Source organism: Mobula birostris, chromosome X (genome assembly GCF_030028105.1).
Source record: "Mobula birostris isolate sMobBir1 chromosome X, sMobBir1.hap1, whole genome shotgun sequence".
Lineage (NCBI taxonomy): Eukaryota > Metazoa > Chordata > Chondrichthyes > Myliobatiformes > Myliobatidae > Mobula > Mobula birostris.
The window spans coordinates 78853354-78879117 of NC_092402.1; the positions used below are offsets into that span (position 1 = coordinate 78853354).

A 25764-nucleotide genomic window follows, 5' to 3' on the forward strand; every position below is an offset into this window, starting at 1 on the left:
TTCTGGCTGGTAGCCAATGTAACAAGGCAAACAACTAAATACTTTGTTAATCACTCTTTTTCTGGCAAATGATCATCGCAAGTAATAGTCTATAACTTCCCTTTGATCTTGGAGGCAATTTGATGTGGCAGATCCAAGGAGAGGTGAGGCAGCGGGCCCATCACCAAGAGTGAGGAACACCTGAGGTTCGATCAATTGAAGTGCCGAGCTGAATTGGAAAGGTCAGATACAGGCCGAATTGAGGTGGCGGGGTCCAGATCCCAGAGGGTATCAAAGCAATTGAACCCAATGTTTGGACGGTGATTCAGGCACCGGGCAAGTTTAAAAAGGCCAGGGTGTTGGGGCCCAAGGTGAGGGACGGCTGATTCAGCTTGCTGCTCAGTAACATTTACTCAGCTCTGTGCCAAACTTTGGGTTTCAGATTCTCATTGTGGACTTCAATTCAGAACATTATTTACTTGGAGTTATTGTTTGCATTATTTGTTTTTCAGGAGTTTTCTTGTTTTTTTCCTCTTTTCTCCTCACATTTAGGTGTCTTACTGTCTTTTTTATGGGTTCTCTTGGGTTTCTTCGTATCGTGGCTGCCTGTTAGGAGACGAATCTCAAGGTTGTATAATGCATACATACTTTGATAATAAATGTACTTTGAACTTTGAAATCCCAGAAATATTTCAATTACTAAAATTAAAGCAAATATAGAGTTACAATACAACAAAAGAGGCTTTTCAGTCTATCTTGGCTTGGAACAAGCTATCTCATGAGCCCTCTTCCTCTCTCTTTTTTCCCCTGTACCACTGCAACTTCTCCCTTACACACACCCTTCAACCTTCCCTTGTGTTCTTTTTGCCATTAGCCTGCAATAAGGAGTAATTTGCAGTAATCATAGTTGAAAGGAACGTGGAGCTCTTGGAAAACCTCACATGGTCACAGAATATGCAAACTGCAAAGACAGCACCAGGAGTCAGAATTAGCCCAAGGTTCCTGATATCTAAGACAGCAACATCAACTACTGCACTAAAAGACCTTTCTTCTGAAGGAGATTGGAATGCTACCACCCTTGTAAGAGTAAGAATGTAGCTTTGGGGTGGTAACCATCTTTAGTCATAAGAATTATCCCTGTAGAAACTTTCTGTGAAAGATTCAGCCAAACACCTATTACATATCCCATCCTTTTACATCAACGAGAATTAGCACTGGGACAGATGGATAACATTATACACTCATCCAAAATCAAACTTAGCCCAAAAATACTGCCACCTATTTTAGTTTGTAAATCTGAAGCCCAACCTAAGACAGTCAAGGGTCCCCAGCAGTAGAGTCTGGCTCAAGCTTTAAAACTGGGATTGTTCAGGTAAGAGTAATGGGAGGAGGTTGTTGCAGTGAAACAGTGTGAGCCCCTGGAAAGGTTTTGAGCCAGGGCTGAAACTCCCAAATCAGAATGCTGTGAATCAAGAAACTGCTGACAACAGAGGGTAAATGGGAAAGGGATTTTAACAGAGACACGGATGTGTGCTTTAACATACCCCTGGAGAGAAGGTGTGGAACTCACTCCCACATGGAATCAATGAAGTGAATAAAACACATGCCTTGAGAGAAAGCACATGAGAGAGAAAAGATTAAAAGAGTAAGAGGTGGGTTTAAATTAAGAGGAGCAGGAAGGGGGTAAATATAGCAATAAAGTGGTCTGGCTGATCAAATTGCTAGTTGGTGTTGTAAATAAGAACATAAGAAATAAGAAATAGGAGCAGGAGTCGACCATCTGGCCCAACAAGCCTGCTCCGCCATTCAATAAGATCATGGCTGATCTGGCCATGGACTCATCTCCACCTACCTGCCTTTCCCCCATAACCTTTAATTCCTCTACTATGCAAAAATCTCTCCAACCTTGCCTTAAATATATTTACGGAGGTAACCTCCACTGCTTCATTAGGCAGAGAATCATAGATTCGCCCCTCTTTGGGAAAAGCAGCTCCTTCTCAGCTCCATCCTAAATTTACTCCCCCACATCTTGAGGTTATGTCCCCTAATTCTAGTCTCACCTACCAGTAAGATCTCCTCTCATCCTTCCGAATTTCAGCGAGTACAGTCCCAGGCGACTCAATCTCTCCTCATAGGTTAACCCCTTCATCTCTGGAATCAACCTAGTGAACCTCCTCTGCACTGCCTCCAAAGCCAGTATATCCTTCCTCAAGTATGGAGGCCAGAACTCCATGCAGTAGTTGAGATGTGGCCTCACCAGTACCCTGTACAGTTGCAGCATAACCTCCCTGCTCTTAAATTCAATCCTCTAGCAATGAAGGCTAACATCCCATTTGCCTTCTTGATAGCCTGCTGCACCTGCAAACCAACTTTATGTGATTCATGCACAAGCACTCCCAAGTCCCTCTGCACAGCAGCACGCTGCAATTTTTTACTGTTTAAATAATAATCTGATCTTCCATTTTTTCTTCCAAAGTGGATGACCTAGCATATACCAATATTGTACTATACCTACCAGACCCTTGCCCACTCACTTAACCTATCTATATCTCTCTGCAGACTCTCCATATCATTTGCACAATTTGCTTTTCCACTCAATTTAGTGTCATCAGCAACTTAGATATATTACACTTGGTTCCCTCTTCCAGATCGTTAATGCATATTGTGAACAGTTGTGGGCCCAGCACCGACCCCTGTGGCACACCGTTCACCACTGATTGCCAACCAGAGAAATACCCATGTATCCCAACTCTCTGCTTTCTATTAGTTAACCAATCCTCTATCCATGCTAATACATCACCCCCAACTCTATGCATCTCTATCTTATGGATATCTTTTATGTGGCACCTTATCGAACGCTTTCTGGAAATCCAATTATATAATGTCCATCTGTTCCCCTCTATCCACTGCACTCGTTATTTCCTTAAAGAACTCCAGTAAATTTGTGAAACAGGACCTGCCTTTGCTGAATCCATGCTGCGACTGCCTGATGGATCCAATTCTTTCCAGATGCCTCACTATTTCTTCTTTAATGATAGCTTCAAGCATTTTCCCAACTACAGATGTTAAACTAACTGGCCTATAATTACCTGCCTTTTGCCTACATCCTTCTTGAACAGTGGCGTAACATTTGCCTTCTTCCAATCCACTGGGATCTGTCCAGAGTCCAGAGAGTTTTGGTAAATTATCACCAAACCCTCTACTGTGACCTCTGCCATTTCTTTCAGTACCCTGGGATGCATTCCATCAGGACCAGGGGACTTGTCCATCTTTCGGCTCACAAGTTTGCTCAGCACTACCTCTTTAGTGTCCTCGCTTCCCATCGCAACCATATCATCTCTCTTTGGCATGTTAGGTGTGTCCTCCATGCACCTTGGGTAGTTGGGTAGTTTTGCCTACCCATTATAGAGCCTTCCTGATTGCTGCAGCATAGTTTCCATACCATGCAGTAATTCCACTTGAAAGGATGCTCTCTACTGCTCATCTGTAGAAGGACATGAGTATAGATGTACAAAGTCCAGCTCTCTTCAGCCTCCTCAGAGAGTAGAGATACTGGTGAACAGATATTACCCCTCAGCCATTAGGCTCTTGAACCAAAGTGATAATTTCACCCAAGCAACACGCACAAAATGCTGGAACTCACAGGCCAGGTGGCGTCTGGAAAAAGAGTACAGTTGACATTGCAGGACAAAACCCTTCAGCAGGACTAGAGAAAAAAAGCTGAGAGGAGTAGACTTAAAAGGTGGGCACGGTGAGAGAGAAACAGAAGGTGATAGGTGAAACCTGAAGCGGGAGTGATGAAGTAAAGAGCTGGAAAGTTGATTGGTGAAAGAGACAGAAGGCCATGGAAGAAAAGGGGAGAGGAGCAGGGGGAGGAGCACCAGAGGGAGGCGGTGCATGATGATCACCTCTATCCAGTGCTCCTCCCCCCCCTTCACCCCCCTGCTAAATTAGTTTAAACTCTCCCCAACAGCTCTAACAAACCTGCTCACGAGAATATTGATGCTGCTCGGGTTCAGGTGCAACCTGTCACTTTTGTACAGGTCATACCTCCCCCAGAAGGGATCCTAATGATCCAAGAACCTGAAGCCCTGCCCCCTGCACCAGCTTCTCAGCCACACGTTTATCTGCCAAATCATCCTGTTTCTACCCTAACTGGTGCATGGCACAGGCAGCGATTCAGAAATTACTACTTTGGTGATCCTGCATCTTAGCTTTTTGGCTAGCTCTCCAAATTCTCTCTTCAGAATCCCTTTGCTTTTCCTTCTGATTGGTTGATAATAAATATACTTTGAATCTTTGAAACACATTCAAAAGAGACTAGCTCTGAAAGACAGTTTGGTTGGCCTGTATGAACAGGGTCAAAAGACCTGTTTCCAATCTGTGTGAAAGATCTATCAATCTTTGACTCACTTTACCTTTATCAGTCTATTAACCTCTTCCTATAACAAAGCTTCCTCCAAGAGGACCACAGTTTTGTTGTGGTTTAGAGGCTTGCATGCCTCAATGACCCAAAGAGCTACGTTGGCTGGAGTCAGGCCTTGTGGCTTTGGCTCTTGGTAGGATCACCCATGCCAAAGGGTAGAGGCCAGACTAAGAGTTGCCTACTGGTCCTCCAGGTTCGGGGCTTCAGCTCAGGGATAACAATGCTGACAGGTAAAACAAAATTGTTTTGGAAACAGCAATGAACAATCCTACAGCTAAGTGTGATAGTGCTTCTTAGTCTCCACCTCGGACTTGAATGACTGACGGTGATTGAACAGAAAAGTGGGCACTTCAAAAGCCTGAAGACTGATTTCCAGCCACATGCGACAAGAAATCAGGAGAAGTCTCGTTATGCCGAGATTAGTTAGAATTCAAAATACACTACTGTACAAATGGCTGAGATGAATCTAAGAAGAGCTTTTATGTGGAGGAGAGAAGGAAGAAAAGAAAAGAAGGGTATGCTGATAGACTGAGGGGGAGATTATTGACTTACAAGTTACAACACAGACTGTGGCCATTCTACCCATGTGACCCATTTTGACTCCCAATATAGCAATGCCAATAGTTCCACTGCTCCTTATTTCCTTGTGATCCTGCATTTTGTTCCCTCATCTGCCCATCAACTCCCCTTTTGTTCCTTTTTCCAATAACCTACATGAAGGGATCATTTAAAATGGAGTGTAAAGCAACTGCGTGTCTTTGAGATGTGGGAGGAGACTGGAGCAACAGGGTGAAACAGGGTGAACAAGTTCATTGTGACAACGTGTGAACTTCACACAGTGATCACTGGAGGTCAGGATGGAACCAGGGTTGCTGCAATTGTGAGACAGCAGATTAACTGCTATATCACAGTGTCACTCTCGGGACGAAGTTCATTTGGGCTATAAGCAGCTGCTTTGACCTGTTGGGCCAATTGGACTGTTTCTCCTTTGTAAGTACCACACCATTTGAGTGTAGAGGGAACCTTAGTGGGGGAAGGGCAGCAATGAAATCGACCATCTGTGCAGGAAGATTTAAATCAGCTGACCTTGACTTAACGCTGAGCTATTAAAGCTATTTCTGACCAGCCTTCACGGGTGTCAAGTGCTGCTCAGTCCTTACATGGTCAGCCAGCCCTGGAGAGCAGGTAAAGCTGGCTGGGTCAAGGCATGGAGGCTTTAAGGTGGGAGATGTAGGGAAGCAGGGGAGCTGTGGCCTGGCCTTCCTGAGTCCTTTGTGGAATGAGCTGCTGGTGTTGCTTGTAAGTGATCTTATTATTACCAATTGTGTGAGAAACTCATGTAAAGAAACATATAGTATTAGAGCTAAAGGGGACAATCATCTCAATAACGAACCTCAACCGTTAGTTCATAGATTGAGAGATGATATGTGATCTTTTCCTATGTAATATTAATTAGGAAAGAAACGTAAATAATCAAATGGCATATTGTATTCTTTCCATGCAAGGTATTGGTATTATGAATAACCTTCTAAGATTTATGCTCGTCACTTATTGAAGAAGTCAGCACTCATTGTGATGTACTCTCAGTAAGACGACGTTATGTCTAGTGAGTTACATTAACAAGAGCTCGATAGGTAGCATCCTTGTTTCTGCATCCTGTGCTTGTGTTTAAAGACCCACCCCGAAGACATGACAACAAACTCCTTACTGGCATTCCACTTGTACATCATTTGTCCCTCAAGTCCACAGAAAAGAGAGGCTAAATAGAATTGGCTCTAAAAGGGACCATTATAGCATTATGCACAGGGAGACATTTTACAGTCATACTGTTATACAGCATGCAAACAGGCCCTTTGGAAAAGACTGTGACCATTCACCTTATCTCTGTCCCCCATAATTCTATGTAAGGTGGGTTTCTGCCAGCAACTGACCATCCCAAGTACTTAGCAGGGATCCACATGGGGATCCTATCACAGCACCAAGCAAGATGAGTGCACATCTTTTTAAAGTTTGGTAGTATTAGCATTTGGACTGGAGAACTGGAGAACTACATTAAATCAATACTCTGGAGTACACCAAGGGAGTGCTGCATTAGCATCGGTGCTATTTTCAGAGGAGATGCTGTCTTCTTAAGAGGACTTGAGTGACCCATGACACATTTATAGCAGCTGCTGGTGTCCCCTCATCATTAAAGGAGATTATCACAGAGATCACTGACTTATTGTTGCACATGAATTGGAGGCTTTGCTGCCTGCAACGTAAAATGTGTCTGCAAACCGTTTTGGAGTACGGGGTCAAGAAATCTATTTATTATTTATTTACTGAGGTACTGCTCAGAAAAGGCCCTTCTGGCCCTTCAAGCCACGCCACCCAGCAACCCCCAGTTTAACCCTAGCCTAACCACAGGACAATTTGCAATGTCTAATTAACCTACCAACCAGTATATCTTTGGATTGTGGGAGGAAACCCGAGTACCAGGAGAAAATGGGGAGAACATACAAACTCCTTACAGGCAGCACAGGAGTTGAACCCAGGCTGCCTGTACTGTAAAGCGTTGTGCTAACCACTACGCTGCCGTGTCGCCCCAATGTAAATGCATTTTTTTTTTGTGTCACTATCCAATGAAACTATAATTTGTTGGAAATGTAGTTCAGGTTTGGTGAACATGGCTGTCTTGTTCGCATTTTACTAGTCAATGCAGTTCTACAGTCACACTCCAAACTCTTACCATTGTAACATAAAGCTCAGATGCATACCATGGAGGCCGCTGCTCTGTATCCAGTGTTTCAAACCAGCAACCCATTTTTATCTCAAAACTCTGTGCTGCTCTTCTGATGAAGGTCAAACAGCATAGAAATAGGCCCTTCAGCCTGATGACCCATGCTGACTCATTTACACTGATCCAACTTTACTTTCTCCAAATTGTTCCAGTAGAATGGAAAAGGAGCTGGGCAAGCCGGCAATAGACAAAATCTAGCTTAATAGACACCAAATACAAGAGGAGACTCAGAGGACATGCAATCAAATGATATAAGATCCTCAGGAATCTTGACAGGATGGAAGTGGAGCGGATGCTTCTTCGTATGAAAGAATCTAGAACTCGGGGTGGGTCATTATTTAAAGATAACAGATCCCAATTTAATTCAGAGTTTGGTTGAAGTTTCTTTTCTCTCAGAAAACCATGAATGTTAAGCTTGCTTCCTCAAAAGATGGAGGAAGTAGGCTCTTTGAATATTTTAAAGGCAAAGATAAATGATAAAAGTAAAGGGGGTGAAAGAGAGCTTGCAGTGGAGTCAAAATGTGATCTGATCAGCCATGTTTGTATTGAATGGCAGAACAGACTTGGTGACTGTAGCTTACTCCTGTTGCTAATTCTAATGCTCTTCTGGGTGTAAAAAGTCCCAGCATGAATTGGACAGAATTATCTGGCCACAGGGCCTGGATACTTCTCAGGCCACTGGTTCCAGAGGCTAAGGTTACGGGTCAAAATGTCACCTCTGTGATTGAGGACAAAGTAACATGTGTGAAAAAGCATTAAATAGTTATCAATTGCTAAACAGCAAATGGGGGAAACTGGGGAGCTATAGGCTGAACGCTGGAAGTAAAATTGTTTCCCCTATCTGACCTGTGAATGCTTGGAACTCTATGTAAGGTTGATTTACAGACATTCTACATACCGAGAAAGTTTCCCTGGAATAATTATGTGTTGAATGGTTGAGACTGAGACCGCTGTATCTTCAGAGAGGATGTTGGGTAAATATTTGGAATAGAGAAAAGGATAAGATAGCGAGTTTTGAATTGATTGAACACAGTCATCATGGCTGAATGGTTTTCTGTATTAGCACATTCTATGCCTTTTCTTATTCAACTGTGTTGTTATCTGCTGGTATAAACCAGACCATCAGCTTGTGAAAGAATTTGGAGGCCACTGCTTCAATCAGCAAGGTACCCCAATGTTAAAGGCATCATTTAATCAGTTTCTAAATCAAATGCTTTCAGCCACAGTAAGTGGAATTGTAATTATTTAAAATCCCTTGATGTAGGAGTAACAACTAAGGTCACTGAGAAACCATAGATTATTTCATTGAATCATGGGATTGAATCAGAGAATATTACAGCAGAAATGAGTCCTTTCAACTCACCTTATAGTTACTGAACATAATATCTGCCCCTGCTGATCCCATAGGCCTGAATTAGGCTCATATTCTACTTATCCTCTCCTTTCCAAATGCATGAGTTGTCCAAATGCTATTTAAATGTTGTATCTACCTTTACCACTTCCTTTAACAGCTCATCTCAAATACCCACTGCCACCATCTGTGAGAAAATTTACCCCTCAGATCCCTTTTTAATCTCTTCCCTTTTACCTTAAACTAGATTTGGACTTTCCTGCCCTGGGAAAAGAATGTGCCTATCCTATCTATGCCCTCATAATTAATGAGGTCACCCTCAGCATCCTACCTAATGTTCCCTCTACTTTTTTTATAGTTGCATGAAAATTGAGAAATCATATACTTTTGATTACTTATCTAAAAGGTCACAATACAGAATTTTTCACATCAAACAAAAACAAGCCACAACTCACAACGCAAGTAAGCAATGTCAGGCAGTCAAAACAACTGACAGGCACAATGGAAAAAGTAAAATGTTTTGACTAGATGGCATCAGTGTTCAGTGGGCTGGTAGTTTATTAACAATGAGCTACTGATTTCCATTCTGTGTTTATTGTTACAATTTGTAACAGTGCTGTAACTTGAAACACTGACAATGTAAATATATTGAAGGTCTGGGGGTGAGGATGTAGCCCAAGAATGACACCTGCTCCTTGTGGAACTCACACTTCTCTGGTTTGGCAGAAAGTTTATTCTCGAGGAGCCATCTGAGACTTTCAGATATGCTGGACATATTCCTGTTGAGAGTGGGAATATATAAGAATAAAACCAAACTGATTCAACATGTCCCAGAGCACATCATTGACCAGAGCCTGAAAAACAGCAGGGATCCTAGGACAAGAGGGCACAACTTCAGGATTGAAGGACATCCTTTTAGAACTGAGATGTGGAGAAATTACTTTAGTCGGAGGGTGGTAAATCTGTGGAATTTGTTGCCACGGGCGGCTGTGGAGGCCAAGTCACTGGGTGTATTTAAGGTAGAGATAGATAGGTTCTTAATTAGCCAGGACATCAAAGGGTATGGGGTGAAGGCGGGGGAGTGGGGATGACTGGAAAAAATTGGATCAGCCCATGATTGAATGGCGGAGCAGACTCGATGGGCCAAATGGCCTACTTCTGCTCCTATATCTTATGGTTTATGGTCTAAAATGTTTCAAAGTTAAGGTTGCAGTACATTTATTATTTAGAAAATTTATAGATTATATTTATTAACACATTTAATTACAGGGTATTTCTTAATTATATTAATGTAGGTTTCAAAAGAATATTAGCATAATTTCAGATTTATATGAACATACATAAGTTCAAAATTATATTAACATTATATAAAAGAAAATACCAGCCACTCGGCAACAAAAGCTAAAACATGGGAATATTTCATTTACTGTGCAGCTGCACACCCACGCATTTTAGAGGGAACAGTGACTCTACTTTCCACTGAAAATAAGCACAGTGCTGTCCACTCTCCTTATAACTGCAGGCCTCCATTCCAGGCAAAATCCTGTTGAATCTCTTCTGCGCATTCTCTTCTTGCTGCTACATTCATCGTGTGGCATGATGACCAGAGCTGTGCACAATACTCCAAGTGCAATCTAAACTTTTGAACAAATGTGCCAAAAAAATAGTGGAAATACAAAAAAAATTCAGTTCATCTGACGTCCATCTGTGGAAACTTGAATTCTGTCGGACACAGTTTGGCAAATGCCAGTGCTATGAATTTTCTTCATAATTCTTAGCAGTGGAAGTGATTGGTGGACAGAGGACACATAATGCCTGGTTGTTCTACAGCCTCACAAACTATGAATACATCAGATGAACAAATAAGCAACATTCCTGAGAATCACGTATGAGCACGAATAGGCATGACTGAGGAAGGTGCCTCTACTCCAAAGTGTTTCATTTAACATAATTAGCAGTTGCCAGTAACCTGAAATAACACTCTGTAATTAGTCTGCCTGTGAGGGGCTGGAGATCAAGTCCTGCGTGGAGAAGGGTTAATCAGTCATTTTACAATCCTTGTACTTTGCCAGAATGCTTCTGTTCCCAGTGGGATGGTGTGGTATTTCTAAACATGATTAATTCATTTTCACATATGGCATGTCAGGTCTTAGGACAGCAGCAACAACAATAGTGTGTGTTGATATAGAACATTTGCCGAACAGAAATCTTAGAATGATGACTGAGAGGTAGGTTTTAATGAAGATAAGTGGGATCAGAAATGCACCATCTGAAACGATAGCGGAGGCAGGTAGGCAATCTCCCAACCTTTAAGAAGTATCTAATCAAGAACTTGACTCACCAAGGCATCAAAAGCACAAGAAAGCAGAGCTAGAAATGTATTAGTGTAGACGTTTACTTGCTCAGCATGGAAGACCCTGCTTCTTGACTCTGAAAGCAGAAACCACCAGGCTCAAAAACAGCTTCTATCTCACTGCATGACTCTGTGAAAGGATTAAGAAGGGAACTGCAGGGCTGGGAGCTTAGTCTGGTCAAGGTACAGTGAACAAAGATGGTGAAATTCAAAGTACAAATGCTTAAGGGCCCAGAAATTCAAATTTTTTAGAAGGCTGCAGAGAAATATGTAGAGGGAGGTGGATATCATGGAGGGAGTTGAAAGCAAGAGGATTTGAAAAGTAAGCTATTGTCAAGCTGGAAGGTGGGGAATTTACTGAGCACAGACACAGAGGATGAAGGAAATCAGTAGGCAATAGAATTAGCGGATGAATAATGAATCTACTACCAGCCTCTTGGCTTTGCTATCCGATACCCGAGCAAAGAAATATGATTATTTAAAGTCTATTTTTTGAGGGGAGCTTAGTGCATGTTAACATTTTAGGTTGGGCTGATCATGCTGGTGACTGTTTCCAGTTGAAATAGTGAGAACTCAGATCAGGTTCTCCTCTGAATATTAACATAATGCACTTGACATTTTATTAGCAGCCATGGCATTAATCCTGATCCTGTTGAAGAGTCTCGGCCTGAAATGTCAACTGTACTCTTTTCCATTGATGCTACCTGGCCTGCTGAGTTCCTCCAGCATTTTGTGTGTGTTGCTTGATCATGTATTACTCCTTTGTGCCCTCGCCAACATTAATCAAAGCTCAAAAATGCAAACCTACAAACTTCCTGCATGGTCAATAAATCACAAGCAGCAGGTTGGACCCAAATTCTAAGAGATGTGAATCAAGGACATCCATTCTGATGTTGATATGTTGATCAAAGCATCAGCTAGACTCATATATCTCTGGTTAAAATGTTTTCTTCCAGATTTGCATGTACTCTTTTTGTCTGAATTTTAACTTTACACACTGTGCTGTGATCGGTGCTCCACTGATCATCCGCCCCTTGCTCAGGATTGGAGCCGTTCACAGCAAGGTGGTTACATAAGGGGAAGGCTACACACAAAATAAGATATACAGTACTGTGCAAAACTTTTAGACATTAAAAGTACTGTAGCTAGGGTGCCTGAGGCTTGTGCACAGTACTGCATTTGTCAATGTGGAGCCGGGAGATTGTAAATCTGGTGGGAGCAAAGGATGTTAGGAATGGCAAGGGTGGAGTTCCATGGGAACCCTGAGATAGCAGGCGAGGTCAGCCCGAAACGTTGACTGTTCATTTCCATGGATGCTGCCCGACCTGCTGAGTTCCTCCAGCGTGTTGTGAAGGTCATTTAATTCCTAACAGTTGGTTTATTGATCATTATAGAATGTTTCTCTGATGTTTCCCACTTTGTCCCCTCTCCCTATTACTTTTCCCAACCATGATTCCACTCTCCCTGCCCCCTTCCCACTCTCAGTCCACAATAGAGACCCATATCAGAATCAGGTTTATCATCACTCACAAATGTCATGCAACTTGTTGGGTTTTTGCAGCAGCAATACAGTGCAGTACATAAAATTACTACAGCACTGTGCAAAGGTCTTAGGCACCCTAGCTACTGTACATATATGTGCCTAAGTCTTTTGCACAGTACAGTAGAAGCAGAATTAGATCTTTCTGCCCATTAAGTCCGCTCTGTCATTATGGCTGATATCTTTCAACCCCATCTTCACTCTTCTCTCCCTTACCAATCAACAGCCTCTGCTTTAATCTCTGCTTTAAATGCACCCAATGACTCGGCCTCCTCAGACCTCCCTGACAACATATTCCGCAGGTTCATCACCTGAAGAAATTCCTCCTCATCTTAGTTTTAAAGAGGCACCCTTTTCTACTGTGACTATGCCTTTGAATCAGAGTTAAAGGTAGACTCTTGGCCCACATTCCTGCTCTCATTCACAAAAAATCCAGAATTCTCTACAAACTGAGATACGCCAGGCTAGTACTGTGAATGTTTCAAAACACTTCTAAAACCCTACTTTTTAAATTTGGCTTATTTATAGGATTAGTTAATGCTTGTTGATGTGGATTCTATTATTATAATTTAGTATATTTGATTGTTTTATTCTATGTGTATACTATGTATATACCTAAATAGATATAACGTTTTTCTTTACTTATGATTTTTAATTTTGTCTCGTATTTTTGTGACTATATTGATTTATCTTTACAATCTATGTAAAGCATTTTGAACCTTCATCTTAAATGTATGAAACGTGCTTTATAAATAAAGTTATTATTATTATAAAATAATAATGTATCCAAATTAAGTGCCATTGCCTTAGAGATATAGAAGAAAGTATAATTAAATTATGAACAAAACAGTTGGGGCATTATGAATTATTTTGTTCATTGCCAAAGACCTTGTGGGGCCAGAAATAATTTCACACAACTATAAGAGTAATGGTGTTTTGCATTTTAAAATTAGCTTGACCCGCAGTAGTTCAATTTGTGCAGATGTTGAAGCCAGTCAGAAACTTCTCTCATTTTCTGGTGGGATTTTATTCTTCAACAGCTTTATTTTTGAGGTACGTATACCCTAAATGGCGTCAATAGTAGGGCAAACTTATATCTGAAAAGTGATAGATCTTTTTTATTTTCCCTGAAACTCCACCAGTTAAAGACCTAACATACTGTACAAACTGCATCTGTTGTCCACACTAAATTCTGTGATCTTCAACAACCTCAAGATTATGTGCTCCTTGACTGTTTTGCTATTGGACGTCAGGGTTACAGTTGACCACAGCTTTCAAACCTCAGGACTTTCTCAAGCTGCTGCTGCTGACATCTGCCGCGTCTCACCCTGTGCTACTTCCTGCTGCAGCCTGGGGTTCATCCAGACCCCAAACTTGAGGAGAGCAGAGTCCATTTACAGGGCAGGCATGAGCATTTGTCTTCATTGACTATTGTCCCTGCAACAATTCTGAGGTAAGGCATCTAAGAGTGTAGGTATTAGTTTCTTGTGATATATCTATGGCATCTGAGAATTCCAAGCACACACCAATGCTTAGACTGCTCTCAGAGTTGAATTGGCATTTTTAATTAAAAATGGTAATTTTGTTTATTATTTTCTCATGTACTAATGAAACATTCTGTACTCGTATAAAAATGGGACAGAAGCTGTCCTTGAGCCTGGTGGTATCTGCTTTCAGGCTTTGGTATCTTCTGCCTGATGGAAGATGGGAGAAGAGGGAATGTTCTCTCACTCTCAGATACAGGGCCTTGTGAACACCACAGGTTATTGCTGGTGAGAGTGACCACACAGGACATCGTACAGGCTATCTCAAGTTATGAATGTGCTTGCATAATATTATTAAATTCAAAGGTTTGACGTACATGCATATGTTCATTCCTACGAATAGCAAAACTCATTTCCTCTCTTTCTTTCCCCTCACTTTTAATAACCATTCACTCTTCTCAGTCTTACATATTTTGATGCCATTCATTACAACACTGTGGAGGTTACTGTATTAAGTGACTATTGTGTATTTTCTTTCTTAATGGATAAAATTGGCGTCAGGGAAATTGTAAAAACAAAACCCATTTGTTACCAGGGATGGCCGGTACTGCCCACTGCTACATTGCAAAAGTCTTACAAAGATCAAGTTGCAAATTGGGAATCCTTTCTTGCTGGGCAATGCAAGTTTGCGAAAGGAGCCTTTGATGACTCCCAAAAGGAATGTCCTTTTAGAGTCATACTGCACACAGCAGGCCAGCAGGCTCATCCTGTCCATGGCAATTATCAGTTAGCCATCTACAATACTGTGCAAAAGTCTTAGAAGCATGCAGTATAAATAGCTAAGGTGCCCAAGATTTTTACACAGTACTGTATTTATCAGTGTGAAGTGGAGAGCTTGTAAGTCTGGTGGGAGCAAAGGATGCTGGGAATGGCGAGGGTGGAGCGCCACAGGATTGTTGTTGTTGTTCGTCCTTCGTAGTTGAAGATGACCATGGCTTCAAAGTCAAATGGGAGATTGGTGGCTGTGGGTCCGGAGGTGACTGATGAGGCCAATCCGGGCCCTGAAGGCTCGCCCACATGTGGGACACAAGTGGGTGGGTGCTGTCGTGGCAGTGGATGCTGCTCGGGCCTTGCGCACAGCACGATTTCGTTGCGCCTCGATGATGCGCCTGACTTCAGCTGCACGGGCTCCTGTGGTGATCTTGCTGCGCCAAGCTGGACGGTCGAGGGCAAGCGTCTCCCATGTGTTGATGTCGACATTTTCAGGCAGTCTTTGTAACGTTTCTTCTGCCCGCCGACTGAGCGCTTGCCCTGACACAGTTCTCCGTACAGCAGCTGCTTAGGCAATCGGCTGTCTGGCATTCTGACCACATGTCCAGCCCACCTGGCTTGGGCTTTCAGCAGGAGGGTGTAGACGCTGCAGAGCCCAGCTCGTTCCAGGATTTCCGTGTCGGGGACTTTGTCCTGCCACCTGATGTGGAGGGGTCTGCGGAGACAGCTCAGGTGAAAATGGTTGAGCTGTTTGGCGTGTCTGTTGTAGACAGTCCAGGTCTCACTGGCGTAAAGGAGGGTGGTAAGGACCACTGCACAGTAGACCTTCAGCTTGGTGGTAAGGCTGAGTCCTCCCTGCTCCCAGACGTTCTCACGGAGTCTCCCAAAGGCGGCACTGGCTTTGGCAATCCTGTTGTTGACCTCAGCGTCTATGTTCACTGCGCGAGAGAGTATGCTGCCCAGGTAGGTGAAGTTGTCGACTGCCTGGAGGTTCTGGCCCTTCACCGTGATGCGCGGCTCCTGGTATGGTTTTCCTGGGGCGGGCTGGTACATAACTTCGGTCTTTTTGGTGCTGATAGTGAGTCCGAAGTTGTCGCAGGCTTGTGAGAAGCAGTTCATTTCACGCTGCATCTCCTGCTCTGTGCTGGCGTTGAGTGCGCAGTCATCAGCAAACAAGAAGTCTCTGATGACAGTCTCTCGCACCTATGTAACTGCCTGCAGGCGCCTAAGGTCGAACAACCTGCCGTCAGTCCTGTACCTGACGTGGATTCCTTCTTCGTAGTTACGGAAGGCATCTGTCAGCATGGCAGAGAATACCATACTGAACAGAGTCGGGGCAAGAACGCAGCCTTGTTTGACGCCATTTGTCACTGGGAAGGCCTCTGACTCGTCACCGTCATCCAGAACTTTCACTATCATACCGTCGTGGAACTGCCGGACGATTGTGATGAACTTGCTGGGGCAGCCAAACTTCTCCATGATCTTCCATAAGCCTTCTCTGCTGACCGTATCGAAAGCCTTGGTTAGATCGACAAAGGTCACGAAGAGGTCGCTGTGTTGCTCCTTGCATTTTTCCTGGAGTTGGCGCGCAGCAAAAATCATGTCCACGGTCCCACGTTCAGCACAGAAGCCGCACTGGCTTTCTGGGAGCAGACCTTGCTCAAGATGTTGGAGAAGGCGGTTGAGCAGGACGCGGGCTAGAATCTTCCCTGCAATGGACAAGAGGGAGATGCCTCGGTGGTTGTCGCAAGACTGGCAGTTGCCTTTCCTCTTGTAGATGTGGACTATACTGGCATCTTTCAGCTGTTGCGGGACCTGTCCCTTTTTCCACATGGACTGGAAGAGTACAGTCAGCTTTTGCATCATGACAGGGCCTCCTGCTTTGTATACCTCAGCAGGGATTGCATCGGGTCCTGGCGCTTTGCCACAGGAGAGTTGCTTCACTGCCTTCCTGACTTCATCTACTGTGGGGAGGGTGTCGAGGTTCTTGTTGATCTCTACCTGGGGCAGGCGGGCAATGGCCTCGTCGTTGATGTCGGCAGAGCGGTTAAGGATGTTGTTAAAGTGCTCAGCCCACCGATCCAGAATCTGCTTCTTCTCTGTCAGCAGCTGCGTCTCATCTGCGTTGAGGAGAGGTGAGGAGCCGGAGGACTGGGGTCCGGATACAGCCTTAAACTCATCGTAGAAGCGCTTTATGTCGTGGCTGGCTGCATAGCCCTGGATTTCATCGGCCTTCTTGCTGAACCAGCTGTCCTGCATCTCGCGAAGTTTTTTCTGCACCTTTCTTCTTGCGTTGGTAAAGGCATCTTTCTTGGCTAGTGACGTGGGGTCGTTCTGATGCGCTCTGTAATGTTGATGTTTCTCCGTTAGTAGTGCCTGTATTTCTTCATCATTCTCATTGAACCAGTCTTGGTTTCTTCGGGTTGCTGGTCCGAGATGTTCGAGGGCAGTAGTGTAGACAGCGTCTCTGAAGGCCGTCCACTGTTCCTCAACGCTGGTCCCGTCTTCCTGTGGTGTGTCTGGCAGTCTGCCTTCAAGGTCATCGACGAATTCTTCTGCAACCCTGCTGCTTTTCAGCTTGGAGACATTCAGCCTTTTTGCAGTCTTCTGCCCTTGGGGTCTTCTCATGGGCAGAATGCGAAGCCTGAACTTGGACACAATGAGGCGGTGTTCAGTCCAGCAGTTGGCACCACACGTGGCTCTCGTCACTCTGACATCCATCCTGTCCCTCTTCCTGGTGATGATGTAGTCAATCAGATGCCAGTGCTTCGAGCGTGGGTGCATCCATGACGTCTTCTTACGGGTGGGTAGGCGGAACAGGGTGTTGGTGATGACAAGGTCGTGTGTGGCACATGTCTTGAGGAGCAGAAGGCCGTTGTTGTTACACTTGCCAGTGCCGTGTCTTCCAATGATCCCTTCCCAGGTTTGGTAGTCTATCCCTACTCTGGCATTGAAGTCCCCGAGAACGATGAGCTTCCCTGACTGTGGGATTGCTGAGATGAGGGCGTCAAGTTCTTCATAGAACTTGTCTTTAATGTCATCTGGGTTGGTCATGGTGGGAGCGTAGGCACTAATCAGCGTAGCACTCTTCTTGTTTGCAAGTGGGAGCGGAAGTGTCATCAGGCGGTCGTTGATGCTCTCTGGGTGCTTGGTGAGTTTACGGGCGAGGTTAGAATTGATGGCAAATCCCACGCCTGCTTCTCGTCGTTCAGCGCTGCTGCGACGGCTCCAGAAGAACGTGTATCCACCACTACGTTCTGTCAGCTGGCTCTTGTCTGCCAGGCGCGTTTCGCTGAGAGCTGCTATGTCCACGTTGTAGCGAGCTAGCTCTTTTGCAACCAGTGCAGTTCTTCTCTCTGGTCTGTCTGCCTTGACGTTATCTCGCAGAGTTCTCACGTTCCATGTGCCAAGGTTGAGCACCATCACTTTCTTCCGCGTTGGGTTTGAAGTCATGACTTGTGCTTGACTTGGATTAAAGTGAGGGAGAGTTGTGCAGGTCGTCAGCCTCACCCTCTCGTCCCGGCCTATCTGGACCCAGCGGCAAGACATAGTCGAGACGGCTGGAGATAGGTCAGGATGCAGTGGATGGCCAGCAGTGTTCTGTGTGTCTCACTGTGCCCTCTTAGCGCTCCACGACGCATTGTTGAGAATCGCCCTTCTGCCCGTTGAACCAGTGATGGTTTCTTCCGCGCAGTCCGCCGAATCCAGGCTTCACACGCTAGGTAGACAAGCCCTGAGTGTTGTGGGTCTACGGCAGTTCTTGCGGCGTGCTCGCAAGCCTCCCTACCCATTGTTGGACATCCTCATCCGCCTTTGCAGCCGTTGGGAGATGTCTCCTCTTCCGCCTGCTCCGCCGTTGGGATGATCACCTAGTGATGTGGTAATGACACCACCCCCTCACTTGTTTTCGCCCGCTAGCTGCTCCACCTTCGCCGGGTCCTGCAGCTGCTCCCGACTGTACCAGGCGGCGGGGGCGACGAGCGGCAGGCCAGCTCCAGGCCTCGGGCCTCGCCCCCTCCGCCCGCCGCCGCCTCACCTTATACCTGTATAATAGGTCCAGTGTCAGTTCGACGGCCTCGGCCGGGTGTCTCGGCGCTCACGGCCCGGTGTCGGCTCGACCTCGGCCGGGTGTCTCGGCGCTCACGGCCCGGTGTCGGCTCGACCTCGGCCGGGTGTCTCGGCGCCACAGGATAGGTGTGGGACAGGTGGCAGAGGAGTGTTGGGGCAGGGGGTGGCGCAGGTGCAAAGACACCAGGCAAGGTCATTTGATTCCAAACAATTGGTTTATTGATCATTACAGAATGTCTCTCTGGGGCTTTCTGCTCCCTCCCCTCTCCCTTCCCCTTTTCCCAACCATGATTCGTTCATCACATGTCATGAATTTTTTTTTTAATGGCAGCAGTACAGTGCAGTGTATAAAATTATTACAGTGTTGTGCAAAAGTTAGGCACCCTAGCTAAGTATATGTGCCTAAGACTTTTGCACAGTAGTGTACTCTAATCCTATTTACTGTCATTGGGTCCATTGTCTTCTATGACTTAATGATTCAAATAATCTTCTCCTATCTCCCTGTCAACTTCCTGCTATGAGCATTCTTTGCATCTAGAAGGTTCCCTCTACCTGCATTGTTCTTCAGAAGCCTGTATAGGTTCCATTGTATTTCCTCATGCTCTTTGAAGAGTTTCTGCCACCAGCACCCTCTCCCATCATTACATCACTGTCACCCCGTTCGGATATGGCCCAAGTGCGGAGTGAGAGACACTGAAGCGGGTTAATACTTCACGGACTGTAATGCGAACAGCGTTAAATGGGAAAGAAAACAATAAATGTAAGGCCAAAGAGGGCCGCTAACTAAAACTCTCAAATGGAAAACAAAGCCTACATTGCGGCTGAAAAGAACAACTCAAAATGAAACAAATGCCGCTAGTCTTCAGAGCCAGTTGACTCGACAGTCCAATTTCTCAGGCAAGGCCGAATGCAATTAGGCAGCGAAGTGTTGCTGTGTCCAAGTCTTGACAAATATTATAGCAGAATGAATGGAGTTAAACACCATCACAATGAAATAATAATTAGCTGACACGTTCATATTCACGAGTGCAATTGCCGAATCTGCTGCGCTGCCGAATCTGTGGTTGTGACAGTGACACACTCATTCTTTGCCAGCATCTGATTGCATTGTGTTGTGACCTTTACAGGTAATTTCCTAACATCAGAGATGAGAAGGAAGTGTTTCTAATGTAGCATGTTTAAAGTCAGTGTCAAAGTCTACCTTATTATCGGACACACAAGTACACATGCAGTGTAACACTTACATGTAGCTGTATCATAGGAACATAGCGTCAGGTAATTAGTAGTCACAGAAAAACATTAACATAAAATTTATGTAATTTTCATGAGAAATAAATTATTATAACAAGAAAACTCCATTGAAGCGTAAAGTTCTTATGCCCACAGTTTGTGAAGCAGAGTTGTTATCTGATAGGACTTGTCAGTGCTTGTTTGGGACTGGAATTAGCAAATTACATAATTTCATTAGGGCCTTTTTATAACAACATTAGCAAAATGGCTGACATTGCCTTAATGCCGGAAAAATGATACAGATGAATTTCCAGATCATTATGAGAGGAAAGAATGGGAGCTCTTGGAATAATTTTAGCTTTTCAAGGATTCAAACAACTTTAATTGCTTATATGAAAGACTAAACAGAGAGTCGTGGTCTGAGATGACAATCCCGATTTGATATCATGTCTGCCCTTCCCATACAGGTCCCAACAAATTAAAAATAACAAAGAATTAATTCCCAGTTCAATATTATGTAAGAGAAAGTACCACCTGTTTTTGTTTTAAATCTGGGGTTGGAATCAGCATCAATGAGACTGATTAGTATTAGGAACAAAGGCTGATAGGGGAGTCAGCCATTAATCAGAGATGACCTTTCCAGGATGCCTGCAAACTCTTTGCAGATCAGCTGATGATTTCTGAAAGCTGCAGTTAAGGGGGATTCTGTTTTGTTATGGCTCCCAAAAGATTTACGTAAGTCAAATTCTAAAATGAGGCTTTCAAAATGTATTCCAGCAAATTCATTTGTTTAACTTCCCTTGCATGATTTATGCAATTGAACATTTTTCACTTTTTAATCTTCTTTGAGTAAACACAGGAACAGTCATTTTTGAGGTCATTTGGCTAAACTTCCAACATTTGACCTGGCACTTCAAAGAAACACTTTAAACATGAGATGAAAATCTGTTCTGGGATGTTGGAAACAGGAAATAAAAAAGAGAATGAGCTGGGAATACTGAATAAGTCAGGCAGCATCTGTGGAGACAGAAACAGAACTATTGGAATTGGCATTGGTTGGGCAGAGGTGCAGAGAAAATCTTTGTTTTGTGTGTGCCATCCAGACAGATTATATCATACATAATTTCTTGGAGGTAGTGCAAAGAAAACAATGCAGAATATAATAGTGTTGAAGTTACGGAGAAAGTGCAGTGCAGGTAGATAAATGAAGGACAAGACACATGACAAGGTAGAATGGAAGATCAAGAATTCAACAGTTTATATTTAGCATATGAGAGATCTGTTCAAGAGATAAATTTGTCCTTGAGTCTGGTAGTGTGTGTTCTGGAGCTTTTGTATCTCCCGCAAAACACACAAAATGCTGGAGGAACTTAGCAGGTCAGGCAGCATCAATGGGAATGCACAAACAGTCGATATTTCAGGCCAAGATGCTTCTTCAGGACTGGGAAGGAAGGGGGAAGACGCCAGAATAAAAAGGTGGGGGAGGGGAAAGGAGGATAGCTAGGAGGTGATAGATGAAGCCAGGTGGGTAGGGAAAGTAAAGGGCTGGAGAAGAAGGAATCTGATAGGAGAGGAGTGGAACTTCCCGGTGAAAAAGCTAATGTAAAAGTAAAAGAAAAAGCATGCAACAAAGCGAAAATTAGTGGAAGACAGAGGATTGGAAAGCTTTTAAAAACCTACAGAAAGTAACTAAGAGAGCTATTAAGAGGGGGAAAATGAAATATGAAAGCAGGGTCGCAACCAATATCAAAGTGGATAGTAAAAGCTTTTTCAAGTATGTAAAAAACTAAAAGAGAGATAACAGTGGATATAGGACCACTAGAAAATGAGGCCGGAAAAATAACAAAAGGGGACAAGATGGCAGCTGAACTAAATGAGTATTTTGTGTCAGCCTTCACTGTGGAAGACACTAGCAGTTTGCCCGACGTTATAGTGTGTGAGGGAAGAGAAGTGGGTGTAAGAGAGAAGGTACTCAAAAAGTTGAAAGACCTAAAGGTACATGAGTCACTTTGACCAGATGAACTGCACCCTAGGGTTCTGAAAGAGATAGCATCTGAGGTTGTGGAGGCATTAATAATGATCTTTCAAAAATCATTGGACTCTGGCATGGTGCCAGAGGACTGGAAAATTGCAAATGTCACTCCACTCTTTAAGACAGGAGGAAGGTAGCAGAAAGAAAATTATAGACCGGTTAGCCTGACCTCAGTAGTTGGGAAGATGTTGGAGTCAATTGTTAAAGATGAGGTTATGGAGTACTTGGTGACACAGGACAAGATAGGACAAAGTCAGCATTATTTCCTTGAGGGAAAAACTTGCCTGACAAACCTGTTGGAATTCTGTGAGGCGATCATAAATAGGATAGACAAAAGGTATGCAGTGGATGTTGTATAATTGGACCTTCAGAAGGACTTTGACAAGGTGCCACACGTGAGGCTGCTTACCAAGTTAAGAGCCCATGGTATGACAGGAAAGTTATTAACATGGTTAGAGCATTGGCTGATTGGTAGGAAGCAACAAGTGGGAATAAAAGGATCCTTTTCTGGTTGGCTGCCAGTGACTAGTGGTGTTCCGCAAGAGTTGGTGTTGGGACCGCTTTATGCTATATATAAATGATATAGATGATGGAATAGATAGCTTTGTTGCCAAGTTTGTAGATGATATGAGGATTGGTGGAGGGGCAGGTAGTGTTGAGTTAACAGGTAGGCTACAGAAGGGCTTAGACAGATTAGGAGAATAGGCAAGAAAGTGGCAAATGAAATACAATGTTGGAAAATGCATGGTCATATACATTGGTAGTAGAAATAAATATGTGGACTATTTTCTAAATGGGGAGAAAATCCAAAAATCTGAGAAGCAAAGGGACTTGAAGGTCCTTGTGCAGAACAACCTAAAGGTTAACTTGCAGGTGGAGTCAGTGGTGAGGATGGCAAATGTCAAGTTAGCATTCATTTCAAGAGGTCTAGAATACAAGAGCAGGGATGTGACGCTGAGGATTGCTGAGGCACTGGTGAGGCCTCAGTTTGAGTGTTGTAAACAGTTTTGAACTCCTCATCTAAGAAAAGATGTGCTGGCATTGAAGAGAGTTCAGAGGAGGTTCACGGGTGATTCTGGGAACGAAAGGGTTATCATACAAAGAACATTAGATAGCTCTGGGTCTGTACTCGCTGGAATTTAGAAGGATGAGGGGCAATCTCTTTGAAACCTTTCGAATGTTGAACAGCCTGGATAGAGTAGATGTGGAAAGGATGTTTCCCATGGTGGGAGAGTCGAGAATAAGAGGGCACAGCCTCAGGATAGAGGGATGTCCATTTAAAACTGAGATTTGGAAAAAATTTCTTTAGCCAGAGGATGGTGAATGTGTGAAATTTAGTACCACAGGCAGCTGTGGAGGCTAGATTGTTGTGTGTATTTAAGTCAGAGCTTGATATGTTCTTGATTGGAAATGCCACGAAGGTTATAGGGAGAACTCCAGGGAGTGGGACTGAGCAGGGAAAAAAAAGAATCAACCATGATTGAATGGCAGAGCAGACTCAATGGGCCATATGGCCTAATCCTTCTCCTATGTCTTATGGTCTTCTGAAGTGTGAACCACAGATGAAAGAGAAGGAGGAGGGAACCCAGGGGGATGTGATAGACAGGTGAGAAGAGGTAAGAGGCCAGAGCAGGGAATAGAAGAAGAGGGGAGGGAAAGGATTTTTTTTTACCAGAAGGAGAAGTCAATATTCATGCCATCGGGTTAGAGGCTACCCATATGGAATACAAGGTGATGCTCCTCCACCATGGACAAATATGCTGGAATAGGAATCAAAATTAAAATGTTTAGCCACCAGGAGGTTCCACTTTTGGCAGATGGAGCGGAGGTGCTCAATGTAAAAAGGAAGGAGGGAGAATGCCCAGGGTGGGAGGGGATCTTGAACATGTTAGCCGCTTTCCTGATGCAATGGCAAGTGTAGATGGAAGCAATTGAAGGGAGGTTGGTTTCTGTGGTGGTTCAGGTTGAAGATACCAGGGAGAAGATAAAAAGAAGTCACTTTTAATTGCAGGAAAGATAAAGAAAGAGATGAATAGGACAAGGCAAGGCCTGGGTTGTCATGGGAACAATGGTTGCCTCATTAAGTGGTTAATGTGGTCAGCAAGAGTAATACAACCAAAAAAACTTAAAATGCTGTGCACTTCAAGGCTGTTGATCATGCCAGCGGGGCAGACTGAGCTGTAAAGGAGTAGGACAAGCTGCATAAATATCACGAGTGATTGATTTATGGCAGAAATAGTTGGTTCTGGTACAAACAGAGAAAGCAAGTTATCTGAAATAGTAGAATTCAGTATAAAATATGAAGGCTGCAACTTGTCTGTTACCAATGAAGTGTTTGCTTTAGATCTCAATAAAACAGTCCAGGAGACTGCAGACGTAGTGAGAGTGGGATGGAAGTTTAAAGATTTCCTCTTTACAAATACTAACTGATGCGTTGAGAATTACCACCATTTTCTGTTTTTATTTCAAGTTTCTCTAGAGCTCTTTCTTTTCATTGCTTTTCTGAGAAGGTTCACTCTCCCCTTGTTTGTCTGCAGTTATATGTTTTGAAAACAGTAGGTAGATCTTGTTGTCAATAGATTCATTAAAATGCACCACTGATTACTGGGTTGAGAGCAAGAATATAACAAAGTGAAAACTGTTCAACTTTTTGAGACTTTTTGAACTGCTTAAGCTTTCAGTCATTTCTGCAATACAAAGCTGAAACTGGACCACCATGGAGTGGTTTCTAGTTTACTGACCATTAATTAATCATTCTGACTCACATTCATGGAACATCAACGTCAGTATTTATGGATTATCATTCTTCATCCCATGAACTAAGTGTCTTGCTGCACGATTTCTGAGGACAGTTCAGAGTCGACCACATTGCCAAGGTTAAGAGTCACATAGGTTCATAGTGTTGTTCCCTAAAGGGTAACTGTAAATCAGGTGGGCTTTTACAACTCTCTGATAACAATTTTTTACTGGATTCATTTCAATGATTAAATTTAAATTTTCCTTCGCGTCTGGTGGGACTGGACGTAGTGACACTGGATTTAACATGATTACCTTCTACTAAGTTGGCATGAAATCAGCAAGCTTGCCATCTGCGGGCTTTCACGCTCATGGTGGTAAACACTCATGTGGCTTGGGCATTGTTGGAGAGGGCAAAAGTTGGAGACATCTTTACAACCCTATTGCTTTGCAATGGTGATCCACCGATCTTCACAGAAAGCATTTCACTGCTGCAGTGGAGGCTGGTTTTATTTATTCATTCATGACTGCTTGATTCATTTTTCTCTATGGAGTTAAGGAATTACTAGCAGTCTCTTGAAATTGTTTCATCCTTCAACTCTGGTTCCTGAGTTCACAGAAGTACCATAGTGCCAGCCATTTAAAATGTCCATTGCTTACCTTGGGTTGAGATAAAAAAAATTATCTACCTTTGATAACACTATCCTGGCTGCTTTCTTGTAAGACGCACAGTATAAACAGCACCTGCACATTCAGTCCATCAAAACTGTTCGGCCTCTAATTGCATTATAGTTAATTGTATCATAATACCACCACACAGCATTGTTCATCAGTCTTGAATAAATCCATAAGACTATAAGACCATAAGATATCAGAACAGAATTAGGCCATTAGGCCCATCAAGTCTGCTCTGCCCTTTCATCATGGTTGAACCAATTTGCCTCTCAGCCCTGATCTCTTACCTCCCCCACCCCTATATCCCTCCATGCCCTGACCAATCAAGAATCTATTAACT

General features: G+C 43.7%; 1 protein-coding gene across 1 annotated transcript in view; it reads left to right on the plus strand.

The window, feature by feature from the left end:
- The first annotated feature begins 5578 nt into the window (after window positions 1–5578).
- LOC140191884 (supervillin-like) overlaps window positions 5579–25764 on the plus strand; it is a 263570-nt gene continuing 243384 nt past the window's right edge. The window contains 1 exon segment of the mRNA XM_072249701.1: window positions 5579–5704. The gene's annotated coding sequence lies outside the window, so the exon portion shown is untranslated.